The sequence below is a fragment of the Aptenodytes patagonicus genome, chromosome 7 (genome assembly GCF_965638725.1).
Source record: "Aptenodytes patagonicus chromosome 7, bAptPat1.pri.cur, whole genome shotgun sequence".
NCBI classification, from domain to species: Eukaryota; Metazoa; Chordata; class Aves; order Sphenisciformes; family Spheniscidae; genus Aptenodytes; species Aptenodytes patagonicus.
In genome coordinates this window covers 2947885-2974525 of record NC_134955.1, presented here as the reverse complement: position 1 = coordinate 2974525, position 26641 = coordinate 2947885, and the positions used below count along the sequence as shown (strand labels likewise).

Below are 26641 nucleotides of genomic sequence, written 5' to 3'. Positions count from 1 at the left end.
TGCAAAACCTAAAAGAATACACCTGCAAGAAAAACAGAATGTGCACAAGGAGTGCTAAACCCAGCCCATAGCAAAATCCCAGGGGAAACGAGGCACTTGGAGCTCCCCCTGTTCTCCCAGGCCCACCAGACGAGGAGGCAGCTTTGGCGTCGGTGCGACACCACATGAAGCCGTGCTGGTCAGGCTCCAGTCCGGGGGGCCTTCTGCAAAAGGGCCGGCACAGTCTCCAATGCTACCTTTATCCTGCCAGGAAAAAGAGTGGCCAGGCAGCAAAAGGAAGCACTGTTGGCATGGCCCCAAGTGTGCTCCCTTGGTCAGCGCCAGGCAATGCCCCTCGAATACAGGACACACGGATGAGGTGCTACCAGGCTCGGTGCTCTCCGATCTCTGCAGGCTTTCACGCTACTGAAATGTCTCCCTGCTGCACTGCAACGCAGCCCGTCTGCTATTGCAGACACTGACTTAGAAAGGCTAAATCACAAAAAATACTTTTTTGGGGCTCAGGAACTCAGAAGATAGCCAAGGGTCAGCGAGGTCCACTTCATGCCACATGGCCTCAGGGCCAGGGAACACCTCGTGGGTCTGATTCTATTTAGAAGTACAGATATAGTTTTGGAGACTGAAAAATAAAGAACGATGACATGTATGAAGGCTCTAAGAAAGTTCATCTGTTATCCTGCAGTTCCCTTGACCTGCCTCTGTAAAATGGGGCAACTGATTCTGGAGTCTTCTCTAAAGCACTTCCACTCTGTGGAAGAAAAGGCCAGAAAACCAAATCACTTGCACGTTATTTGAAAAAATCCCCCTCCGTGGTAATTACCTAAACAAATTTAATCATACACTATTTTGCTGTTCACAACCCCAATAATTATGTTTTTATCCCTATACACCAGTCCTTCACTTAAATTCATTTTGGTTACGCTGTCTGGTAATGCATTTTTGATGTCTCCGTTAAATAACTGAAACACCCAAATAAATATTTTAGAAGATGTATGCTGAGGCATAAGTATTAATGTACCAGAATGCCAAGCAAAATTCCTCCTTTACTTTTCTCTGAAGCTGTTGTTTCTCAGCGTGGCATCTCTTACTTCAAACCTTAAATACTGATTTGAAAACAGTATTGAAAATCAATGGTCATATCCATTCGTTCTCACTGGCACCACAAGAAGATTCTTCTTACTGCCCTGTTTAAGGGCAGATTTATGCAGTCCTTGATTTCTTTGCTAGGTGATCTGCACAGGTGACAAATTGTTTTGCAAAAGGGCACAAGAGTGACACTTCCCCCCCCCCCCGCCTTTTTTTTTTTAAGGGAAAAAAAGATGAAAATTGAGTGAAGTAATTGTTGAACCTGCTCCTTATTTCTGAGGCAGCTTGTTATCCCTTATTCGTGTATATTTGCACAGCACAGACTTGCCAAGAGGTTAAGCCCCATTAACTTCTGGCATTTAGAGTCTTAAATACCAACATCATATGATTAAAGTGGGTCTTAAGATCAGACTGTAAGAATGTTATTTTTTTATTTTATTTTTTTTAAACAGATGTACTTCACCATTAGCACTCCTGTGCACATACAAAATCTACACATGCAACCTATTTCTGCAAATACAGGGTAGTTTTCTAAAAGTTTCTTCAGTTTCCAAGTAGCTTTGGATGCTAAAATTCTCCTTTGTCCTCTGTTCTACTTAGTCTTTATTTTCCTTGTAAACTATTCAGCCGGTCATGGTATCTTCACGGAAAGGTTGAAGTTCAGTCAGGCAGATGCAAAGAGAGATTTTGGGGAAGGACAGATACAAAGAACACAGGAGACAAGCAACTTACTGTACTGAATGAGCAAGGCTGGAAGACAGGCAGATAAGCAGATGTAGAAAAAGCTTAAAAACATTTGATGTAGAAGTTCAACATGAGAAAACAGAAAAACGTTTGAAGGAGTAGTTCAACATGAGAAAACAGAACCTGCTAGAAGAAAGAGGAACCAGGTGTAAAGATTTAGCACAGAGCGGCACAGTCAGGTTGGTTAAAATGGTCAAAAATCTTTTAAAAAAAAAAATAATAAAAAAGATTCAAACATATTACTAGGGGAAACATGGGAAGTATTTATAAATGTTAACCACAGTGAAGTTTACAGTAAAGGCCAACTCCCACTGGCAATATAGTATCTTACGTGCCTTCTTTTAAGCACCTGCAAGGTTTCCAGTGCAATTCTGTCTGACCTTTAAATAAAGGTCATTCTTCCAGACAAGGAATTACGGCCAGCCCCGTGAGCCCCAAGGCAGGTAGCTCCTAGGCTCTGTTCTTTTAAATATGGCCTCTTGTTTTGTACATTTATTAGAACTTCCATTTTCCAATAGATAGACTAACAAACAACAGTACTCGTAAGTCATTCTTTACATTCTGCTTGCAATGGATACTATAGTTTACCTAGGACAAAATCATAATGCACTTTGAAGTATTAAGTAAGAGACTGGATCCCACAGCAACTGCATAGACTTACTTGTAAAAACAACTTTCAACTTGAAAATTCATCTGTTCAGGATGTATTAATCCAGAATTCTAAACCACTTTAAACAGATGTTAAGCAAAAGAAGCTAAATAAGTAGTGACTAAATAACCAATTCAAATAGGATGAAAAACAACAAAACTTTTTAAGAAAATGCACCAAGCATATTATCCCAGATACCAAAGTTCACCAGCATCCCAAATCTGAACTGTGTCGTCTTGGACTCATAAATTCAAATAAATACACCTTTCTAAGCAAGTAGGGTTGGCTTTGTCATATAATCTTTATATTGCTAATCTTGCTAGGAGCAAAAATACAGAGAGTAACCTTCTGAGATCCTTTTTAAGCAACGTCATGTCTTGCACAGGGAATCGATCATGTATGTAATCCCACTGCAGTCAACAGAATTACTTTAGGAATAGCTCCAACAAGACTTGACCCCCGCATGTTGTATTCATGAGCAAAGCAACAGCCAGGGCAAGCTATGAAAAGCCAACATGAAACATTGAAAAGTTTATCCAGTTCTGGATCCAATAAGGCATTTCTTCATAATATGACAGCTTTTCAGTTATCAAACCAGGAAAACATGCTACGGATTCAGCTGTTACACTGACTCTGTCCCCAGTCCAAAGTACAACTTATAAATATTTACTGTCGTAAAGCGTACTTGCATATAGTAACTGGAGATTTCAAGGTTGCGAACTTCAGCAATGCAAACAGAAAAAAAGAATTCCCCTTCAGTTATCTAAAACGAGAATGATACAATGTGAGTAACTAACTAGTCGGTTGGACTCGATGATCTTAGAGGTCTTTTCCAACCTTAATGATTCTATGATTCTATGAATTGTTCTCTAAGTAATGTGGAAGTATTACACCACTTCAATTTTAAAAACTCATTATCTGTTCATAAAAGATGGATATAATGGTCGTTTTGGTTTCCCCAGAAATTTTCCTTACAAAACAGAAGCATGCAGAGCAAGCAGTTTTATCTTCTAGCCTTTCTGTTTCCAGCCTCTGCTTGCACTTGACTACGTAAATATCAAAAAGATTATAATGTGTTGGAAGGGAAAGGACATAAGAGAATTTAAAAAGATTTACAACAGGAATTTGAAAAAATTTCAAAGCTTGTTGAGCATATTTACCTCAGGTTCATCTCCCTGGCAGACAAAGCAGCTTAGCTGCTTGTTAATTTGCATTTTATGCTTATCAACCTTTTTCCTCTTTATCCATAAAGAAAACATTTTTGTGATAATTCAAATACAAACATAATTAAATGTTAACAGAGAAGCACTGTTGCCATCTTGTTATGTAGATTAGATCAGGTCCTGAGAGTAGATAAAGCAGATTCCCTCTTCTCTTTACATAGGGGTTAGCATTTAGAGTTTGCTATAAAGTTTAACCTGAATTTTCTTCAGATGCGATCCTGATGGGGGCTACTATGTTACTTTAATTTATATGCTGTGTTGCCAAAAATAATCTCATTGTTTGCATTATTTTAATCAAAGAAATAATATGCCAGTTAAAAAAGCAAAGCTTCAAATAGATGCTCTATTTTTCTTATGAAACAATGAGTTATCTTTGTCCAAGAGCTGGTTGAAAAAAATTCAGTTACCCTTTCTTGTTGTGTGTGTTGGGTTTCTTTCTTGTTTAGTTTCAACAAATTCATTTTTATTTCAACTCAGTGGGAAACACCTGTTGAAGTTTGTAGAGGACACCGGGTACCCAATGTCTTCAGCAGCCTGCTAGGTGGGGTTTGGGGGCAGAGGTCTCAGACTCTCCAGGTCTGCAGATCTGGGGCAGTCCCCGCCAAAGGGCCCTGTAGTTGGAGATTTCCAGGTTACGCCACTCCAGTGCAGTGCTCTAGGGAGGACACCAAAATACAGGAGTTTTGTTCCAAAGCCCACAGAAACCTCCACAAAATAGAAGCTTTTTCTCTATATAGATCTGCTTAACTAGAGCAGTTTGCAAGCTGTCAAATGCAGAGACCAGTTTCATAGATCAGCTTCATTTGTAGTTAGGGTTCATTTGAATTACTAATATGAGGGTCCAGAAATCTCAGATCAGGAGCAGTTGGACAAACATAGGTCAAGCTGTGACCATTATTTTTCACCGGCGTTGGTAAGTTTATTGGCAATACACGAGGCAATATAGCAGGCGAATAAACACCTAGTTCAGTTGCTGCCTTAATTTCTGAATAGCTGAGCAGGAACAAGCCCTGGCCTCAGTTAGGACCACTAAACCAACTTGTGTAGAGAGGAGGGAAGAAAGGTAGAAGGAACCACCTGGCCTTTATATACTTAATTTATTTTCTTAATCAAGAGGGAAGCAACAAACAAATGGTGACCCAGAAAGGTTGTGCACACTGTAAAAGAACTAGGGCAGGTGACCAGCCCTTGGTTTAGCCAAACTCCAGCGTAAGCAAAGCTGTGTGCTGCGTCCTCGCTATCTTTGCGCCCATCTGTGCGTGTCTCCAACAAATATCCCTGCTTCCCCGTGACAGATGGTCTCTGGGCTCCTCTCATCCTAATTGCAGAAAAACTTACCTGATTTTTTCAGAGGAAATTTTGAAAAAGGAACTCTGCTGATCTTATCTGCATCTTGCCTGCTTATTTTCCAACCCAAGGTAAGCATATCTTGGGCTTTAATTTATACTCCAGCCTGTGCAAGCAAGTCTGAGCTCATGGTGCAATTAAGGACATTCTTTAGGATTGTGTACGTGAACGATGATGGTGATGGCAGACCGGGGAAAAATATCCGCAGGCTCAGAAAGGTTAAGTGATCTGCCAAGACGACCCAGGCAGCACAGTGATTCTGTAGAAGAACTGAGAAATAAATTATTCTCTTGACCTTTGAGATTTTGATTCAACTCATTGTAAAGATAAGAAACTCATTTTTACCAAATTATATCTAGCCAAAATTTAGGCAATCAAGACACAATAAAACTGATGAAAAGAACCAGTTTTCCTCACTGACTACCAACACTTAATTGTTGCCTTCAGTAAACAGCTCGAGCAATAAAAGATCACTTCTTAGGCAAGAAGAAAACATAATGAGATACATGTTATGACTATTATGCAGAAGTAGGGAAACAAAAAATATAAAGAATACTAATGCTTAAAAATACAGAAAGATTCATAAACTCTTCGAGCTTTCATTACTTAAATGCCAGGTGTAGTTTGGAATTTAATATTAAAAATAAATAGCATGCTAAATCACCCTGGGATAACTGCTCACAGTACTTTTGATTTAGAGACAGAGTTTAGAGTAACAACAGTACTGTTTTTCTGAAGTATCCCTCTCTCTATGCAGAATCAAGACAAATATCAGCTTCCATGAACACAGTGACACAGATTCGTTGTGCCTTAGAGTCACAGAATCATCAAGTCATTTGGGTCAGAATGGTGTCCAGAGGTCTTTAGTCCAACCTCCTGCTCAAAGCAGGTCCAGCGATGAGGTCTGCTTGGGCTGATCATGCCTTTATCCAGGTCTGTCTTGAAAACCTCCAAGGGCGGAGACTGCATAACCTCTCTGAGCAACCTCTGCCTGACTGTCCACATGGGGAAAAAGATTTTCCTCATACCCGGTCTGAACTTCTCTTGTTTCAACTTATGACTGTCGTCTCTCATCCTTCTGCCATGCACTGCTGCACAGAGTCTGGCTCTGTCGTCTCACTGTCCTCCCTGTCTGGGCCGGCTGATGCCCCCTGAAGCCATCTCTTCTCCAGGCTGAACAAGCCCCTGTCCCTCAGCCTCTCCTTGCAGGACAAGTACTCCAGCCTCCACCTTCTCGGTGGCCCTCCACAGAACCTGCTCCAGTATGTCAGCGTCTTTGCTGTATTGGGGGGGGGGTCCAAAACTGGACACAGTACTCAAGATGCAGTCTACCAAGTGCTGAGTCAAATGGTATAATCACTTTTCTCGATCTGGTGGCTGTGCAGCTTGCAGGACAGCCCAGGTTGCTGTTAGCTGCTGTTGCTGCCAGGAACACTGCTGGCCCATGCCCAGCTCGCTGCCCGCCTGGATACCCCAGTCCCCCTCCTCAGAGCTGCTCCCCTGCCAACCAGTCCCCACCTGCATTGCTGCAGGGGCTCTGCCTTCGCAGGTGCAGGACTTAGTATTTGTCCTTGTTGAACTTCACATAGCTCCTGTCAGCCCACTTCTCCAGCCCGCCTTGGTCCCTAGGGACGGCAGCCCTGTTCCCCCAAGTTTGGTGCCATCCGCAAACTCGACGAAAGCACGCTCCATCGCCTCCTCCAGGTCAGAGAGAGAGAGAAAATCATTTTGCCCTCGTACTGATGCATGTAACAAAGCCAAGACCAAACCATTTACAAAAACTTGACCCTACGAAAAAGGGGAAGGCGAGGACTAAGTTTAGAAACAACACTGGCAACCACGCTGGATGTATGGACAGCTTGGTCTTACTGATGCCAACAGCAAAATGCAGCTCTTGTATCTGTATTTCATCTTTAAATAGAGCTGTAAGGGTTAAGATAAAACCAAAAGATTAACCTACAACTATGGCTTAGTTCTGTAACCCCAAAGCTTCTTGAAAGTTAGCGTATAAGCAAACATACATTTTGCAATCAATATGGTCTCACATATTTACACACTGCAAAATATACTCAGATGTATAAAATTTTTTCAACCATACCAATGCGTGCTGGCTGTTAAACCTACCATCGATAACATATTCCTTTCTTGTGCTTTTCAAGGGGACATCACATTTAAAATTATCATTGACTGAATCTATAGTTTTATCTATGAACAGTCCAATCTACAGTTTACAACAGAGATTCAGGTAAATTTCAGCATCACCAAAAGTTCTGGATTTGTTTATATCACTTACAGTGATTTCTTTACAAAGTGTAATTTCTACCTGTTTATGTAGGTCTCTAATTCAGTCACAGGTAATGCAAGTCCTAAAATGAGGCTGTTGGAGAACCAGAAATACTTTAAACGGATTTATTTCTAATTGACTAGATTTCATGTTGATTGTACTCCTGTAAGACCTGATTAAGTGAATTCATTACCATTTATAATTTTATGACAGCATACTTTGGAGATTCCAGTCATGGAAATTATCACAGTCTAATCAAGATATGCAAACTGAATATAAAAGCACTTTAAAAAAAAAAAAATCTTGATTGAATCGAATCATGCTAGAAAACATTCCTAATAAAAAACTGCATCTCTTGAATTCCAGGCACACTACTGTCAGCTTCTGCCGTTAAGAAAGTATTTAGTAAAAGTTCTTACTAAATGCTCCATAGGTATCGAGCAGCTGCTGATACAGGATTTGACAGCCAGAAACCTTTGTGATGGCCACCCACATGGGACCGCGTTTCCCCAGGAATGAAGAGCAGCGATGCCCAGGAATACCATACTTGAAAGGACTCTTAGTTTTCGAGAAAACTGGGGGCTGGGGTGACCCTATGAGACGCACCCTTCGCTTTGCTTAACTTCTTTCTATTTTGCTGCTCAAATACTTCCACGTGTATTGCTAATCTGAACAATTTCTATGCAAAGCTCATTTCCTAACACTGCTGTTGATGCTGTCAGAGCTACCTATCCCTGCACGTTATTATAAGAGAAACGCAACGTCTAGGCAGCTCTGCTTACCATGTAATGCAGCTGTGCAGGGAAGGAAATAATTAAGCCCATCATGTGAACCAAATCCTTCAGGACATACCCATTAATGAGATCTACTGAACCCACTCTCTGCTTTGCTGCTTGCAGGAACGAAGGAGGCAGAGACAGTGAGAAAAGCCCTCCTTTTCAGCATTAATATAAAACTAGAAATATGTTTTGTTCAATTCACACTTTTACAGGAAAGAGCATTAAAAAGAGATTTGCCATGCCATTTTATGTCTGCTTCACGTTCTCCCATGGATTTTATTTAGTCTGCCTCACAGTTGTTTTTTTTTTTTTCACACTTGCCTCACCTCAAAAGTTTTCCCCAGGTCTTGATAAATCTAAACTCCTCTTCTCCACATGGTTTTTCAGCCACACATGGAGAGTGACCATTTCTGCCCCTTTCGCAGTACTGGAAGCATATCAGAGTTTAATTTTCTTTCATTTTTACTTCATAATTTTGATACTTCTCCTGTCTCTCCCTTAGGTCACAGGGAGCCACCAGCTCCTCCCCAGGTTTTTGTACGAGACCTTGGGTTGCCTCCTAACTTTCCACCCAACAAATAGGTCACCAGGGGCTGCCCCCTCCCACCGCAAACCTGCAGCTATCAATACGCCTGACAGCTGCATTTCCTACCATTATAGCTTGCCTTTTCTTGCCATGCAGGGCTCCCCCCGCAGCTACGCGAGGCACGCTAGGCACCAGAGCTGCACCTCCACTGCCTTGGCAGGAGGACCAGGCGAGGCGGGATGGCCCTCAGACCATCTCTTCTTGCAGCAGCGTCCAGGCTGCCCAGGACCATCTCTTCTTGCCCAGGTCCACGCAAGCACCCAGGGTGCAGGACTGGATCCCCTATCTTCTAGCCTGAGGAAGACTCATTAGATCATAGCAAGTCAGAAAGACTACGTACAAAATAATGTTTTGCTGTATTAAAAAGAACCAAATATATGTATAATATTACATATTACATATTATATTACAATAATTACAATATTTTGTATATTGTAATAAAGACTGTTAAATATATATAGGTATGTAGAAAAAACAAAACAAAAAAAACCCTAACCTAAAGACTCAAAACCAGAGACTGATATGTGCAACAGAGACCTATAATAAGATTTTTAAGAAAACCACAGAACTGGGATTGCAGTTCCATTTCACTAACTGCTTAAAGCACGTAAAGCGCAGAGGAGTGTTTACAGCCTATATCAAACATCACTGTCACGGCTGGCTCTCACTATGAAACGGCACAGCGTGCCCAGTCATGAATATCTGCTTTTCACATCTGCAGTGACTGTGACTGCTATGAATGTAAATGGGAAAGAACAACATTTAAAAAAAAAAAAAAAAACCAAGACTGAAAAGGTAGCAAAGGCCTTACACAATCACCTCTATATTTTAAACTATATTTCAGTGTTTACACATAATCAAAGCTAGTTATGAGTAACTGTTGTTCCTTACGCTTCAGGCTTACTTGTAAAGGTAGTTCAGCCATATACTGATGAGGCCTTTCTGTTTCCCACAGTTTAGTAGCACTGAGCAAATAATTTAAAAATTGAGCGACTTAAGTTTATTTTCCTGTTCTTAGAATTATTTCAGATACTTCCTTTCACAAACCACACTTTCTCACTTCTGTATCCAATTCAAATATATGCATCCCTTATCAGGGAGTGACAGCGTGGGCTCTGGTGGATTATTTTGGTCATGCCATAGACTAAAGACCAGCTTGACTCTTGAAAAGCTCCTAACCACAACTGCAAACTCACTCACACATTTCAGCCAATAAAACATAATTATTCACATCAACTCAACACACTGTCAAATACAATACATAAAATCCAAATTTGCGCACCTGTTTCCATACCATTGCCTTTCTCTTCTGATTGGCGTAAGTATTTATCTTTGATAGTGGCACTACCACAGAAGCAAACAGTCAATTATTGAATGCCTGATAAGCTAGAATTTTTTGTTGTACTGGCCTTTGAGGAACACCTTGTTTTTTAATCTTTCTCTCCTTCCATTTCTACAGGCTACTGCTCCAAATTACACTACTTCATGTCACCACACACTTTACAGCAATCCCTTTCACACATTTCACATAATTTTTGTATATTCACTCTCCTTCCAGTGCTCATCCAAAGATACTGTTAGGACTCACTATCTGATCTTTGATCTGTGTTCATAATGTGCATTAACAGAGACACCTGCAGCAGCCAATGCAAGAAAAGGCACCTTCAGTTTCTCTTATCACAGAGAAAATGAGTTTGTTAGTTTTCAGAGCATGCAGAAGTATCAAGCTTTACCAAAGGAAACCTAATTTTAAATCGCTGTCCTTTTTGTTCTAGTTTTCTGATTTCTGAGTTTAAAGTTCCTATTTATTTTGTAATGATTGGACTGGAAGCCAATAAAACAATTCTAGTTTAAGAAACTGTTTTGCATAAAAAGTTCTAAGTCGTCTCCAGAGTACTAACTGCCAAAACTTTTTAAATTGTGTTTTACAAGAATCACAGAAAAGGTAAGATTTAAAAAAAAAAAAAAATAAAAAATAAATGTAGTGACTAGAAGCCTTTTTGAATAGAAAACACTGAAAATGCAGCATACAGATAAGGTAAAAAAACGATACAAGGAACATGTTTGTGCTGTATCACAAGAGGCATTACACTGACTCACTACTCCATCAGGTCTCACCTAACTGTATGACAAGGGAATTACAGTACAAAACCCCAGAAATTCTTTATCCAAATCTGACATCAGTTGCAAATTCACAGTGAACTCATTAATAAATAGCTCCCAGAAAAAAAAAAATGGTAGGGTTTTTAGCACGTTTAATACAAGAAGTATTATAACATTAGTCTACCTGCTACTTCATAGTTGAAGTATATTCGGTAGGAGGAGGAAGAGAGCTGTTACACCTGAAGATAAAAGTTAACAAGAGTTGCCAACCGTCTTTACTACAGGCTACAGTTAAGCTGCAAATTCCTCTGCTCTGAGATCATTCTTGTAATCCACCCAACACTGTAAAGCAGGATGAGGAACATTCTCCTTGTTGGAGATAAGCAGGTTTTTCAAGAATTTCTGACCACCTGTTTATTGATACACACCTTAGCAGAATCCAGCAAGACACACGGTTGAAGTCCTGGGCTCTAACTGTAGGTTTGCCCACCCGACACGAGTAACTTAAATGATTTCTCTACAAAATTAGTTTGGCACACTTACCTGTCAATATACAGAAGAGAGCAGCGGTGTCAGGATGATCATCAGAATCTAGCTCCCTCTCATCTCGGATCCCTGTAAAAAATACAGAAAGACGTAAAGAAGATTGACATGTGGAGAAAGAAATTCAGTGACCTAATGGCCACCCTATTTAAAATCTATAAAGCAGAAACGCTCACAGCACAAAGGGGATTTTGATATGTTAGTCTGCAAGAGAGCGAGGAAGTTTATCACGTTGCAAATTTCCAACATATTCATCATGCTGTAACATAAATATTATGCATAGCTTCGCAAGGGCAAAGCCTGATTTAACTTCACCCACTTCAGAGTGCTTCTGGCAGCATGAAGTCAGTACTAAGGCAAAAACAGGCTCTTTTGGTTATCAAGACAGACATAATTTCAGGCCAGATCTGACAGAAGGTGAAAGATGCTGCTCTGCTGTTTCCCACAGACATCTTCCTCTAAGTCTTGCCAAAGCACTGAGCGTCCCGGGCACATGCATTTGCTGATCAACCCAAATTTGGGCAGCAAGATGCTTGTTTTTTTCCCCAAGTCCACCTGAGATCCAGAAATTAGGGTCTGCTGTTTCCAGCGCCCCAAAGAGATTCCCCAAATCAGCAGACGTGCTAGGCATCACAGTCCAGCTCTCGGCACAGTAAGGGATAGCCTGTAGCTAGCTAACTGATAAGCTCTGAAGAGCGTATGACTAGGTTCAAATTTTATTGCCTTCATTGATGGGTAGAAGCTCATGCTGAATAAAGTCCTGCCTATCATCTATTTCTTCCTTTTACGGGTATAAATGGAAGAGAAAATCCAGAGATTTCCATTGAGAAAGCAAGTTTGACAAACTTTGTTACTTTTTGGTGTACTCTGGTGTACAGTACTCCATCAAAAAAATAATACCAGATTATGTTGCATCTGTTACTTCTAACCACATTGAGGTCTAAACAGGCACTCTCTATTAGACACAAGAGAAGTGTAAACCAGTCATGCAGCTCCAGAAAAAAATACAGAACATGACCATAAATGAAACGGGAATTACCTAAGGATAATTCTGTGAACATCATCAGCACCGCACCTTTTACTCCAATATAAATAAAACCTGAATCCACCTCAAATTCACCCCTCCTTATTCTATGCTTTATTAGACCCTTCCTGTTGTGCACATTCAAGTAATAGTTAATGCTAATATGTACACATACACTCAAACATTTAAATATACTTTCAGTGTATTTAAGCCCATTCTTTATTTTAAATAGACTTTGACATATTTTACTAAAAATAAACCTATCCAAAAAGTTTTGAGCAGAAGACAATACTTACAAATCTGTCTCCAGCACCTGCATAATTCTGCACAACTATCTTACAGCAACAACAAAAAAAGCCGTTTAAGGACATTTCCCACACTGAACTACTGTATTTTGTACCACGTAGAAGTAAGCCACATTTGAGATTAAACCTAGTAGGCTTTGCATTTTTAGAGCAGGAGATATAAAGGTGATCGCCACAATCGTGAATGTCACAGGAAAGGGAGGTAAGGAAAGATCATCAGCTGTTTCTCACAAGGCAAAAACCAGAATCCATACAAGGAAAGAAGTCAGCAGATTAAAAGCAAAGCAAAATCAACTAACTAACCTAACAGGTTTCTTAATCTCTGAGAGACGGGATAAACTGCTTCCACTTTTGAACTCTCTCTTTTACACGCACCAGCTTTCAGTTTCTAAATGGATCCAGAGACAGAGGAGGAAGAATTACCTGGGACTGGATATGTCCATCACAGATGAAACTTCCCAAAATTGCTCTCAAATGCTGACACATCTGCTCAACATATTCCAAAAACAAGCTTTGTTGGTTTTCTGAAAGATCTATAACTTGGTCAGTTTTGGATAGATATTGCTAAGATTTACTAAAGGTATATCCACAGCAATAGCCTGAACCTTAAGCAAATATTTGGGGACTTTGTTGGTAAACACCACAAATAACAAAAGCAACATAAATGTTAAGTATTCAGCTACTAAATACCCCACAAAAATAAAGGCTACAGAAATTCATTGCAGGGAATTTTTGCACTTCATTGGGGAAGAGAGGAGAATGCCAGCAGTTTGTTCTGTTTGGAGGCCAAATTCTTCTATTTACAAAAATCACCCAGCAGCACGACTCCATTTTGTATTTTGGATGTTAACTTATTTTTCACAGTACTCTCCAGAGCTAACCCTAAGGATAAGACAATCAACGTGAAAAACAGTGGTTTGCCAAGAGCTAGGAAAAGCTCTTTAAATGAGAGTATTTGTATATTGCAAATTCATAGAAAACAAATTAAATGGCGCCAATATCGGCTTCTTAACGAGGCTGGGTGAGGTTACACAGTGGAGAAAGACACCATCGTTGGAAAAGTGAGCAACTGTCCTACCTTCTGTCTCTGCAAAAGGATCCTCTTAACACCCATATGCAGACAAAAATTATTGAGTCCCCCCCAGATCCTGTTTTTTCCTCTCTTCAAGCACAGGATCAGCAGAGCAGAAGCTCCTCTTCACCTCAGAGCCTCCAGTGCATCCCTAAATAAGTCTCTGTGCCATGAAATCCCAAGTTACTTGCACTTCCTACCGCAACAGGTTTCTCTTCCAGATGTTGCTTTCATGTGTGGCTGGGCAAGAGAGCGTGGCCGTGCACAGGCTCAACCCTCAGGCAACACACCAAACATGACAGGCAACATGCCTTTCCCTCCGTGGGAGCTCTAGTGTGGGTCTCTCCCACACCTAATCACCCGGTTTTAACATGTCTGTAAGAACATAAAACCTTCAGAGATTTATGTTCCTTTAAAAAAATTTAGCTGAAGTTGAGCAATAAGTTCAAAAGCCAGGGAGAAGGAGAAGGAGAAGGAGAAGGAGAAGGAGAAGGAGAAGGAGAAGGAGAAGGAGAAGGAGAAGGAGAAGGAGAAGGAGAAGGAGAAGGAGAAGGAGAAGGAGAAGGAGAAGGAGAAGGAGAAGGAGAAGGAGAAGGAGAAGGAGAAGGAGAAGGAGAAGGAGAAGGAGAAGGAGAAGAGACTGACAGCACGGTCACATAAGCCATTTTCCTTATCAAATCGATCTAAAAAATGCCAAACCATAACTCCAAGCCAAAACAGAGAAGAACAGTACAGTTAGTTATCGCCACGTGATCTAGTGCTGTACAGTGAAGAGATCTGACATTTTTGCAGTGTGCAATGTAGCAATAGTAACTTGGTTCAGGGAGCAGTACAGCTGCAGCCATGCAGTATTTATAGCCCTCTCTCCTCAGCTTCTTAGTGCTGCTCCTTTCCCCCCGGCGAATTAGCCGGGGCGCTGCCTCCCAAACAGCGCGCTGCAGCTGCTTCCAGCGCTGGAGGAAAGCCTCCGCTGTACCAGCGTGCTGCAGAATAAACATTCCCGAAAGGACACAGGTCAAATCTTCCCCCAGATTTGGCAAGTTTTAAAGTTCAAAATGGTCCAATATTTGTATGTGTTTTAACAAGTGAAATGAAAATGTCAAGATTTTCGCATTCCTTTTTTTCATGGTAATATGTAGGTTTGATGAATCTTCTATACAGGAAGATAAGATTGTTTGTGGGCATTTCTCTATGCCTAGGTGCACACCTAGGAAAGTAAAAGTTGCTAACTAATAAGAGCAAAGCTCAAGTAAATTCAACTACTGAGTAGATAAGGCATGTCTATAAGCTCCTCGGCAAACATGCATTCATTCTGCCAATATTCTGACTCACACAAACACAAGTCAACAAAAATCATACAACCATATTGGCAAACTCGAGTGAATATGTCTGCATAACTTCTTAACACTATTTCAATGCCAGAGTGGCCCCAGTTTCTGGTTCTGAACTGGCTCCCAGCTGACCAGCCAGCTTATCTGCACAGATGTCTGCACGGCCATAGAGAAATATCCATCTCTGGAAATTTATGAGGATGGCACAGAAAATGGATATACTGAAACACTCAAAAAATGAAGCATTTGGGAACATTCGACTACAGGATTAGCATGTTTTAATTAATACAATTTAAAACGACACATTTCATTAATTTATCCCTAACTTTTCTGAACACAAACAGCCCTTACAATCTTAATGCTATCATAGGATCCTAAGTGTTCCTTCTCTATTTTCATGTACACAAAAATATGTCATCAACCTTGAAGACCCTCTTATTTGCACATAAGCTTACATTACTAGCAGCTTCTGAAATCAAAGATAATTTATACGTGATGTCTACAGAATGTGAATACCAGAAGAGTTCACATGACTATAGAATACTTCACACGACCCGGTTTAGTAAAAAACTGCTAAAGCAGTCCAGTTACGCTACATGAAAGTACTAACTGCTGCTTTAACAGTACACTCGTATAATTTATAGAGAGCTAAAGGCACTTTGCACTGTAAGGCTCCAGGCAGTCCATTAGCTTAGTAATACTCAGAGACTCCCAGATGTCTTTAATACTAATAGACCCCAAACACGCACACTGAATTCTGCATTTTTTTTTCCCCCATGTTCAATTGAGAGCTCAAATACTGAGGTGAGTACTATGACCAAGGCTTGTGTCTCTGACACATATGTACATGATGGATTCAAATGCTGCTTGAGAGAGACTTAATAAGCAAACCCAATTTGATTCCAGCTCAGCAAAGAACAAAGCGACAAGCTGAAAAATGAATTTAGCAAGGGAAGAGCTATCTGAGATTTTGAGAGACTACTATCATCTAATTCTGCCATTATGTAAAGCCAGAGCAAACAAAGAAAGTCTGTTCACAAGGTTGAAATGTGGACAGAATCAGGAAAACAGTTTGAGGAAGTGGGAAAATAGTTATTTTATTCATCAGGAGAGACCATATTTGGGCATATATTTAAAATTCAGAACAGAAACAACTCCACATGGACCTTTTTAGAACTAAATATGAAGCCTACAGCTGCTTGAACACTTACTGAAATGAATTCACGTATTTGTGACTCTCTTGGTTTTTTGCTATGCTCGACTACTCTAATCTTTTTTTCCTCAGCAGTCTAAACATAACGGCTTAAATGCTTGTATATTGTGTGGTAGCAGAGAATGGTCTTCAAAAATGCCAGATGCTTTGCAGCTTCAGATTATTCACAACTTATGGCAGCAAGTTCATGCTAACAGCAAAAAGCAAAATTTAATTCCTGTCCAAATACAGACAACATAAATATGTACTGTTAATTTCATATACACTAAAGACAGAGAATCTCCACAGTCCCACACATTGCCTCTTCAAAGACACTTAACAGACACAGGAAAAAGGCAGCATCAAGAATTTGGGCAACAGAATATGCTAAAATGAGACAAGTTAGAACAAAACCAGGGATGTTCCACGTTAAGCGCAAAGCAGACGTACAGAAGAGATCCCTCAGCCACCCCTTCCTACTCAGGCACTAGATGGTTTCTTCCAATTCCCTGGACTTGGAGGAGGAGGGAAGACAAGGTGCAAGGTCACGAGCAGGACATTATCCCACCTGTCTGAGCTGTGCTCAGGGTCACCTCACTGGCCAGTTCAGCAGACCCAGATCATTTCCATGACAGACTCTGCCCGGACCGTGCAACAGCAGAGGACTAAACAAGGGCTATTTTCCCTTTTCCTAGAGTTTTGTGCAACGTTCATGACCCCACTTGGACCTGTGTTACAGCTGACTTGACTTTACTGGCCCTTATTAAACCTGCTTCCAAAATACTTAGCAAATTAAATTGTTAGACCTCACTTAGTAGTTTTGACCTGCAGGCAAACTGCAGATCTCTCAACACCTTGGCCATGCATAATGCAGAAGGAATAGTGCATGGGTGAAGTTAAGAGTATATGCAAATCCCTTGCTGAAACTCAGTGACACACTTTGTCTTTGCTCCGTGGCCACACAAGCTGAGCATCACTGGCCAGATTATGACCGCTTGCATTTGGAAGCCAAAAGGGGTGTGTGGCTCTACAGCATGAGCATATGAAGCAAAACCTTCTTGTGACAGCAAGAGCCAGGAATCTACATATTTGATGTATGAAGCTTGATCAGCCTGAATAACTGTGGAGTATAGTAACCCATTAGTAAACTCATAAGTAAATGAGCTGATACAAATACAAATCTATCAGGATCTGAGAAGTTTCAAACTTCACTATCTCAAAATAAGCTGAATGTAACTAGCTGATCTGATTTAGGCAGAATTCAGGTTTGCCGTGCAAACATTCCCCACTTTTAAGTAGAAAACAAATAGTCAGGGACTTGAAATAGGACAAGCACAGTAACAGGCAAAAATCCTTCCCACACTCAAAATGCTACTGGGCAATATTGCTGCCCAAACAGTCTTGCAGAACTTCTAATCCAACGTGTCATTGTGCTGCTTTACACCAATGATTTCCCAGGTACAGGAGCTATAGTAGGAACCCTTCGGGCAACAGCTTTTTAGATTTCTCTCCTCCTCTCGTAAAGTGGGACAGCCACAAATTCAGAGCATAACACTCATGGCTGCTGGCTTCTCTAACAGATTACTTAGTGCAGTATAACCTTCATTAAAAAGGTCCCTTTAGGGAAAACACCGAAGAGTCAGGATCAGAAGAGCATGCAAGATACTTAAATAGCAGTTGTATTCCAAACAGTTAGACTGACAATCACCTGAAGCAGAGCATGGTTTAACTTTTATCATGAGGATTCTTGAGACCTCTGAGTGTGTCATCAACTAAGGAGAATTCAAATAGGAAGAGACCACATGAAGCAATTTTTTTGCTTGGCACTTCATTAAGGGATGGTCTGTAGCAACTAAAACAACTGCAGTATATCCAATACTCTCACTGAGCATTAAAGTCAAGCTCAAGAATATAATGTACGCTACCAACAATCCTTGTCCATCCCAAAAAAAACATGTGGATGTCATGCTAATAGTCTATGTGAAACCTATTCAACGCCTATGTTCAATATTTCTAAAATGAAACATTTTCACTCCAAAACGTAAGCTCATGGAGACTCATATTACAAGGACAGCCACGATGTATAAAGAAGAATATAATACCAAACAGCTGAAATTCTGAGTTTATGATAATGAAACAAAGACTAGAATCAGATCCTGCATTTTTGTTGCCTGTTAGTAGTAGGTTAAAAAAAAAGTTCGGTTATGGAAAGAAAAATACCTCCTTCCTATGCTTATCTAAACATAAAATGGCAATATAATTAAAGCAGTAAGTATTACTGCAAATTATAAGCAATCAGTGATGAAAGAAAAATGTGTAATCCTCAGTTCATGGCTTATAATTATTTCATTTCCCAAATACTGCAAAATCCATTATAACTAATAAATAATAAAAGCTTTTTGAAAAGCCAGAAGGTGCTCACCTTGGATGTAATTTTTCATGTAACTCATCAGATCTGTCCAACTCAATGAAGTCAATCCTAAATTTTGCACTGCAACATTTCTACTCTTTTGTTCTATGAGAAGGTGGACAACTTTGAAACTTAGATTCACAGAAAGACACGTACCCATTTTCTACCTATACCTGTAACTGAATTTTGAGCCTAAACTCAGAGGAAAACCTATAAACTGTATTTACCAAACAGAAGCGGGCTCCTTGTTTTTCAGACTTCAGCACATTCGAAGGGTTGTGAATGTTACCAGCTAGTGAAGGACAGGAATTCATTAACTCTCCTGGCTGAGCTATGGTAAGTGAAGAGAGATGAAAGATGGAGTAATAAAAGGGAGAGAAACCGGAGTTGTGGCTGACCTGTGCAAGGACAGCCAACCTGCTCGGAAGTAACCTATTCAACTGCCAGGTCTTGCCTGCAACTCCAGTGGTGTGAACACACAGGTCAACCCATTCCCATTCGGTTCAGTTTATCTGCAACGCATTTAGGTTGGTGTAAGAGGACAGGATTGTTAGTATTTGGGGGGGTTGGGTTAAAAATTTGGATAAGAAAAACATTTGCCATTATCAGAAGAAATAAACTCGCTTATATCATGCTAGCAGTATTTAAAGGAAATAGAAATGCAAGATGAAATGCAGCAATATAGTTCCAGTAATTTGATCAACCTGTCATGGAAGATTAAACTGTTCTTACGAAAAATAGTAAGACAGCCATGTCAATAATAAAGAAAACATTTGTGCTAATTTAAAATTTTGTTAAGGTTTAGGGAGTAAATCACAAACTACAAAGGTTAAGAGCTGCTGCCGCGTGATCTCAAGAAATTCATCAGGCCTAATTAATCTGACGGTGCACAGTCTCTTCATGGAGAAAATTACAAGCAAAACAAACAAGAAAAAGTGCAAACCACACACAACTTAAAAATTATGTATGTTGCTTGTCAAAATACAAGTTGTCCAGCTTATCCCAGATCACCAGGGATACATTTTTCTCATTCCGTTAACACGGTACAGGGAAAGATGCCCTTTAAAAGAGCAGCGTGTGAGCCTTTCCTTGTAGCAGATTTCAGGCAGACTCCTGGAGGGAGTTTGCCTCCCCAAATGCAATCGCTCAATTCAGCAGGATCTGGGACATAGCTTCCTAATCCAGCCTTGGATTTACTTGTGAAATGTGGTGAGCTGGAAGGGAACCAGATAAGGAAATAAAAACACAAGGAAACACGAGCCTCCTAACATGCTATGAGCACAGTTTACAATGAACGAGACTTAACAGAGTAAGTAGGTATAGCAAGTGACAAAACATTCCCGTGAATTTTTTGAGCTGCCTAAATGGGATTATCTCCATATACGTTGGAGAGTATTCAACAAGATTAGACTCATCTATATTACAACACATGTTTCTGTGCTTTAACACAGCAGATATGTAGAGCGGAAGCAGATCTTAGGCATCTGTACCGACAATACATTGTCTTTTAAATGAATAGTTTTACTCTAGGATAGGATTCTCTTCTTTCCCTTAAGAATACAGATAGCAAACAAACAAGGTTCAATGAAACTCGAAGCACAACAAATGGAAGAATACAAAAACTTTCCGCAACTTACAAATTTGTAAGTCTTTGCACATTTTGGATAGCCACATGCAAGCAATGCATTAAGGTCACAGTCTCTAGTTCAAAACAACCAGGTATCAATTTTGAGTCTCATTAACAACCCACCATCCCCAGGGAAGTCACTGTTCCCAGGCAAACACATCTTCTCTGATAAAGGGATGGGCAAAAGAAGAATAAAATTGACAGATGTACACAAATCTCAGTGGAGATCTCAAGTTAGATGAATAAAACCCATGCCAATCAAGCAAATTATGCAACGCTTATTTACTTTTGCTGAAAATACACTGAAATTTTCATGACAAAAGAATTACAGCAGGAAAAGACATCCCTAAGAAGGCAGCCTCTGACATTTTATGTAAAGGACACTTGACTCCAGCTGTCTCCAGTCGAGCGCCCGTGAGACACAGCTGTGCCGCGCTGACTCCCCCTCATAAAACACAACATCTCAGCGATAGTCTTACCTGGGTTTGCATGCCATTACTGACACTAAGACACGAGCTTGGGACTGGTGTATCAGCGATGCATTGGTTTTACTCTCTGCAGTAAAGCTGTTGCACTGGCGCTGAGTTCTGGCAGGCAGCTTTGCACCCGTCCATCTCCCCGCTGCATGGCTGCACCTCCTTCCTGTGGATAGTGCGATCCCTATCCCAATGAGCCTTGTTTGGCTTTTTGCTAGTTACATGCCTAGATAGACGTGGCTGTGTACACCACATATGATGACTTGGCCCATTTATTATCAAAGTATTGAATTTAAGGTCTGCTGACTTAGGTTCTGTGGAGAAGTAAAAAATATTGTCCCTTCTCTGAATCACCACAGAGATATTTAGCACATTAGTGGAACTTCATTTATTAATACCAACAAAGCATCTGAGCCACAGATATAAAATCCCTGTTCATGTAACATATTGGAGTAAACGGAGTTACACCAGGCATCAATTTGTTTATTTGTTTGGATTTTCCACTAAGGATCTACTGCACAGAACGTCAGCTATTATTTCCACAGGGGATTTATTCAGCACTGTATCCCTACTCATAGTATAAATGTAATTTAGGGTCTTCAATTTTTACAAACTTGGATCTATCTAGAATATAGAAAGTCTAAATACAATTAAAGAAAGCACATATATTTTTCCCTAACTTTCAAATACGGGTCACGCTGCCTTTTGTCATGTGTTTCTTCTATTCACAGCTTGTTCCCTTCCCTGGTTTTATTTGCCTATATACGGGTTAATTAGTCTTGTCCATGTGACCTAGTTTTGTTTCCCACAAATTTGTTTGTTTAACCCCGTAAATACCGTGAAATAATATAATACTAAGAAAATTTAGCCCCCAAAAATAAGGTATTGAAAAAGTCATATATACCTATAAAAAGACATTCAGCTACTACAGATCACTAAAGCAGCTCTACAAATACGTAGCTTGCTATATGGGGAACTGACCTTCCATGCAGAAGAAATAAATGTTAATATGCCCCAAACACTATATGGCCATGTAGCCTGTTAAGTGCATTCAAATATTCACATACACAGGATAGTTGTAACCTCTGTTTGAGTGATCTTTACCCTGAGAAACAGAGTATTTTGATTCAAATGCAATCTCAGACAGAAACAACCCTGCCCTTCCTCCCCCTGAAAAAACAAGGTGTATGCCTGTCAGGAATTAAGCAAAGCTAACGCTGCACGGTGTCACCCTGACCTAAGCTACAATTCCAAGGTGCACCACAGACTTAAAAAGGAAGGAAAAAAAGTATACAGAACTGTGAAGAGCACATTTGTGCATGTGAAATACAAAAATACTCATTTGCTGAAAGATGTATATGGCTTCCATTAAGCGATTCTTTACTCTCTAGGTGACCGAGTATGCTTTTCTGGCTACGTGGAAGAAATAAATAAAAGCAGGGAGCACAAAATAGCTGTAAAAGCCACTACTGGCAATAATCCACAGAGTAAGATCTGAGCAGCCTGACCTCTCTGAGCTATCCTGGGGGATTCCCAAGAGAGCTCCTCCTTCAAAGAGCAGCTCTGCGTCCTGTTTTCTACAGGGAAGGAATCACTAGCTGTCCACGGAGCTACATCAAATAGCAAAACTTGCATCACTCTCAGAGTGTTTCCAGCTTAACGTTCAACAAGGTCTAGGAGAAATCTGAAGGGAGGAAAGAAGCTGGCTGGAGGGAGCAGCAGGAGAAGTGATGACTGGGTAAGAAAATGGCAGATTGAATTTGAAGTTGACAGATATGCAGACACATGGGCAAAACCAGCTCTACACATACAGCAATGGAAATTGAGCTCATTACTGCTATTCAAGACAGACAGTATTTTGCAAATGTCAGTTTTATGCGCTGCATTCACAAGAATAACTAGAATATTAGGAAAGAAATAAAGAACAAAATTAAAGATATTAAGTCACGTTATAAATACGTGAAATGCAGGTCCTGGCCCTATTCTTTCCCTGTCTTCCTCTGCTTCCTCCCATTCTTGAAAGGACTAGGGTAGAACTAGAAAAGAAACAGAATGTTGGCCAAGAAAATAAATAAATAAAACAGCTAGCATGCACATAAGAAAAAAATGTATTACAACTTTTCAAGCCTGGGGAAAATTTACTGAGAGGTATGTACCATTATGAGTGCCTGGAGAAAGCGATCAGAGTACTTATTACCTCCTCTAACAAAAGGAGTAAGAAACAGCGAGTGAATCTCACAAGCTCAAAACACACCGTGAAGCTGAGGAACTCACTGCCACAGGATGCCATCGGTCACCGAAGCTCAGCATACGTTCAAAGCACAACTGAACACGTTCCTGGAGAAAAACCCATCAAGGGCTCTGAAGATACCGCATCACTGCCTCAGTGAGATTATGGGCCACAGCTTCAGCTGGGAGAGATACCATGAGCATTATGGCAAAACCATGAATCTAACGTATCCGATGTTATCTAGTCAAAATCTATTTTGGTACCATATTAACAAGCCCACCTGCCATGGTCCAGTTTGGCCATACCTTGCATTGCAAGTCTTCTCTGTGTCTCTCTATCCACCTCCCACCTCCACTTCACCTTCCTCACCAGCAGTGTGATGTGAGTGGATGCTATAGACGCAGCATCTCAACTCCAATGAGTCATATCATTATACTTTCTTATTGGTATTATGTACATCATAACATTACCAATCACAGACAAATCGGAAGAGATTAATATGGCACCGAAAAGGAGTACAGAGAACATTCTCTGAACATAAATTTCGCAGGACACTTGCATGGAAATTACGGGCACGGAAATCATAACTATTTGATTATTAGTAGGAAAGAGAAAAGTGAATAAACGGTATTGAGGGGAAAACAATAAGGACTATGTTTATAGCAGTATTTTTCGATATCTTCAGAGAACAAATCCCTTGAGTATCTTGCATGCCTCGTTAGTACCAATAAATGCAAACACAATAGTAAGCAACCCAAATTAAGTATCATCGCTAAGTGCGAACAGAATCAGTTGTTAATGACCTATTAGCATCATAATTAGCAAATTGGGTATTTATGCTCATTATCTATCGTTCAATTTGCAATCAATATTTTGAACAGCTTAAAACACAACATGATCAGTAAAAGTCCCACCTGAAATGTAATGTTTTCAATTAAGAGGTTACTGAGTTTCTCCATAATGCACTAAGGTTTACTTTTGGAGCTCCCAGGTGCTTTGAAAACCTGCTATCCATCGAGACATTGTTTCATAGAGAGAGAAGGAAAAGAAAAAATCAGATTCTCTTCTCCCCAAATAAAGCGCAATTCCTAAGTGTCTTCCAACAACCGTCATGCTGGCAATGCTTTGTTGCCAGTGTCGACCAGGTTTCCTTACCACACCGAGCAGAGAACTGCAAGGCTGAGATCGATGCATACCCCCGTGCAGCAGTATTCAGATGTCGTGGTCTGGGTTTAACCCAGTCCTACTCAGAGACCATTAGTGGAAATCTTTTTGCATTGTTCCAAGAAGTATCTTACCCTTATTAGAAGCTTCAACTTGGTAGTCACATGCTACAAAGCCCATAGACTACAATATCCACTGTGCAAAAATGTACTTTATCTGTTTTAAACCAATCTACCAATTTCAACTAGAAATTTCAATTTTTAGCTCTTGTTGCAGAACTCAGTGAACAACAGTTCCACGTACACTTAAGCCACCGCTTTCATGATTTTGAAAACCTCAGTTCTTTCTCACTCAGCCTTCTCCTCTCGTCACAGCTTTTTATTCTTTGTATCTCGTCCAACTCCACTACATCCTTCATGAGATGCAGAGATATATAGTATTAAAGAATTATGTCGCACTAAGTGTTTATATAGCAGAAAAAAGATGCCCTCGTTCCTCTTCTCAGGACCTTCTTGTTCATGCCTAACACAATGTAGATCTCTGAAACTTAAAAACAGCATTCTTTAAAATTAGAACTTGTATATCATGATGCAGGTATTGGTATGCGATCGAGCCCTCCATGGCATAGCTGACACGCAGACATCTGAGACCCTGAGAAAACAAAGCACGTACCAACTTGAGTTCACCGAGTAACTGTTCTGCACGCGGGCTACATGATTGAGCTTTAAATAAACCCCCTGAAACACAAACGCTCAGAGGCCAGAATGGGACATATTGCAGTATATTTGCCCTATTCTTAAAGTCTTTCCCTAAGCATCAGATACTCATCCAATACAGACTTCAAAAAAAAAAAAAAAAGAAACACAAACTTTTACTGATATTGACTGCACTATATAAACTGCTTTAAACAATGTTATCGACATCCTGTGAGGCCTTTTGCTGTTGAAGGACCACAGTTGTACGTGAATGATGTAATTCGATGATTCAGATGAGCCTTTCAAGGTTTTGTCCATACTCCTCTCAAACCTCAAGTATATTATTTTCCTTATCATCTCAAACCTATATAACCCAGTCCCCTTTACCAAGAGGTCTCTATTACAACACTGATTACCTCTGTTCAACATTAAAATAAAGGACACAGTTACAACATATTTGAATTGTTGCTTATTACGGACAGCCAGCATTCGTCTATATAACATATAACCAGGTCTAATGCAAGTGTCCTATAGCTACACACCACCCTTTTCTCCTTGCACGGCTTAAGTCAGAATAAGCCCAGAAAGTTCAAAGGATGATAACATTTGACTTTCAGCTTCATCGCTCTTTGGCTCTTCTAACGCTACGACGGTTCTGCAAGGAGACCCGTCCTACTCCTTCCACCCACGCCCAGCCCTGAGCCAAAGCTGCCCTGTCTTTCTCTTTCCCATACTTGCCTGGCCTGACGGTTTTTACGCCCTCCGCTTTTAACTGCCTGCTAAATTTTTATTGAGGAAGGGAGAAAACTTTTACCAAAGACTTTGGTAGGTAACACTTCCCTTATTGAATGGCCACCAATGACATTTACAACAGCAATCTCCACAGCAACTCTGGAATTCAATCCAGTAAATAAGAAATAAACCACAGAGCAGTTAAAGGGTCTTTTTCTCCTGGCAAGGGATAAAGTGGATGTGAACGCTCTGGATAAGACAAACTAAAATCTAACTTAGGTATTTCTTTTGCCGTAATAAATTTTCTAAAATCCTATTGAACCAATCTAATTTTGTTTGCAGCTTCTTTTCTGGAGTATGCCAGTAGAACTAAAATAACATTTACTTTGGCAGAACTAAAAGTCAGCAGCAGCTCTTCTTCTGCATGCTTCTCTGATCTTGAGTTTAAATGTACTACACAAAAACCTTGTACCTTACTAATGCCTGATTTTGGGATTGTTGTTATTACTGTGGCTCAGGGTGCAAAAGTTAAAAAAAAAAAGAAAAGGTTCCCAATGCACAAAACTGTCAACTGCTTACGCACAGTTTTATTTTCACTGGTTTCGAAACACATTTCTTTCCAACCTTTTCAGGAAACTAAAAACAACTGTTCTTAGGCCACCGCACTCTTTTCTCTTTACGGAAACCTAAACATTTTACAAAGGACAGACCACCTTAATGATGTTATTTAGGAGACCTCACTGAACAGTCCTCGGGGCAACACGTTCCATCATGACCTAAGAAAACACGATGCCCTTTGCAATGGAAGAGAAGTACATGGAAAGGTAATTTCAAGCATTCCAGTGAGTTTTATATATTGCCAGAAGTGACAACACCAACAGTCTCTCCATCTACCTCTGAGCAGCTCCAGCCAGGGAACACAGACATCCTGTTGGCATTCATCCGACTAAACAACTGATCCGTGCACCTAGAATATTTCTTAACTAGTTTAGTGAATCTTCTGAAAGCATTATAATTCAGTGAGGCTGCCGGGAATTTG

The 26641-nt window shown here is 40.3% G+C and overlaps 1 protein-coding gene across 5 annotated transcripts in view; it reads right to left on the bottom strand.

The window, feature by feature from the left end:
• The window catches only part of SHANK2 (SH3 and multiple ankyrin repeat domains 2), a 368375-nt gene that overhangs the window by 328055 nt on the left and 13679 nt on the right, over positions 1–26641 (bottom strand). For all 5 annotated transcript variants that reach the window (XM_076343775.1, XM_076343769.1, XM_076343770.1 and 2 more), the window contains exon 3: positions 11345–11416. The gene's annotated coding sequence lies outside the window, so the exon portion shown is untranslated. The remainder of the gene's footprint in view (positions 1–11344; positions 11417–26641) is intronic.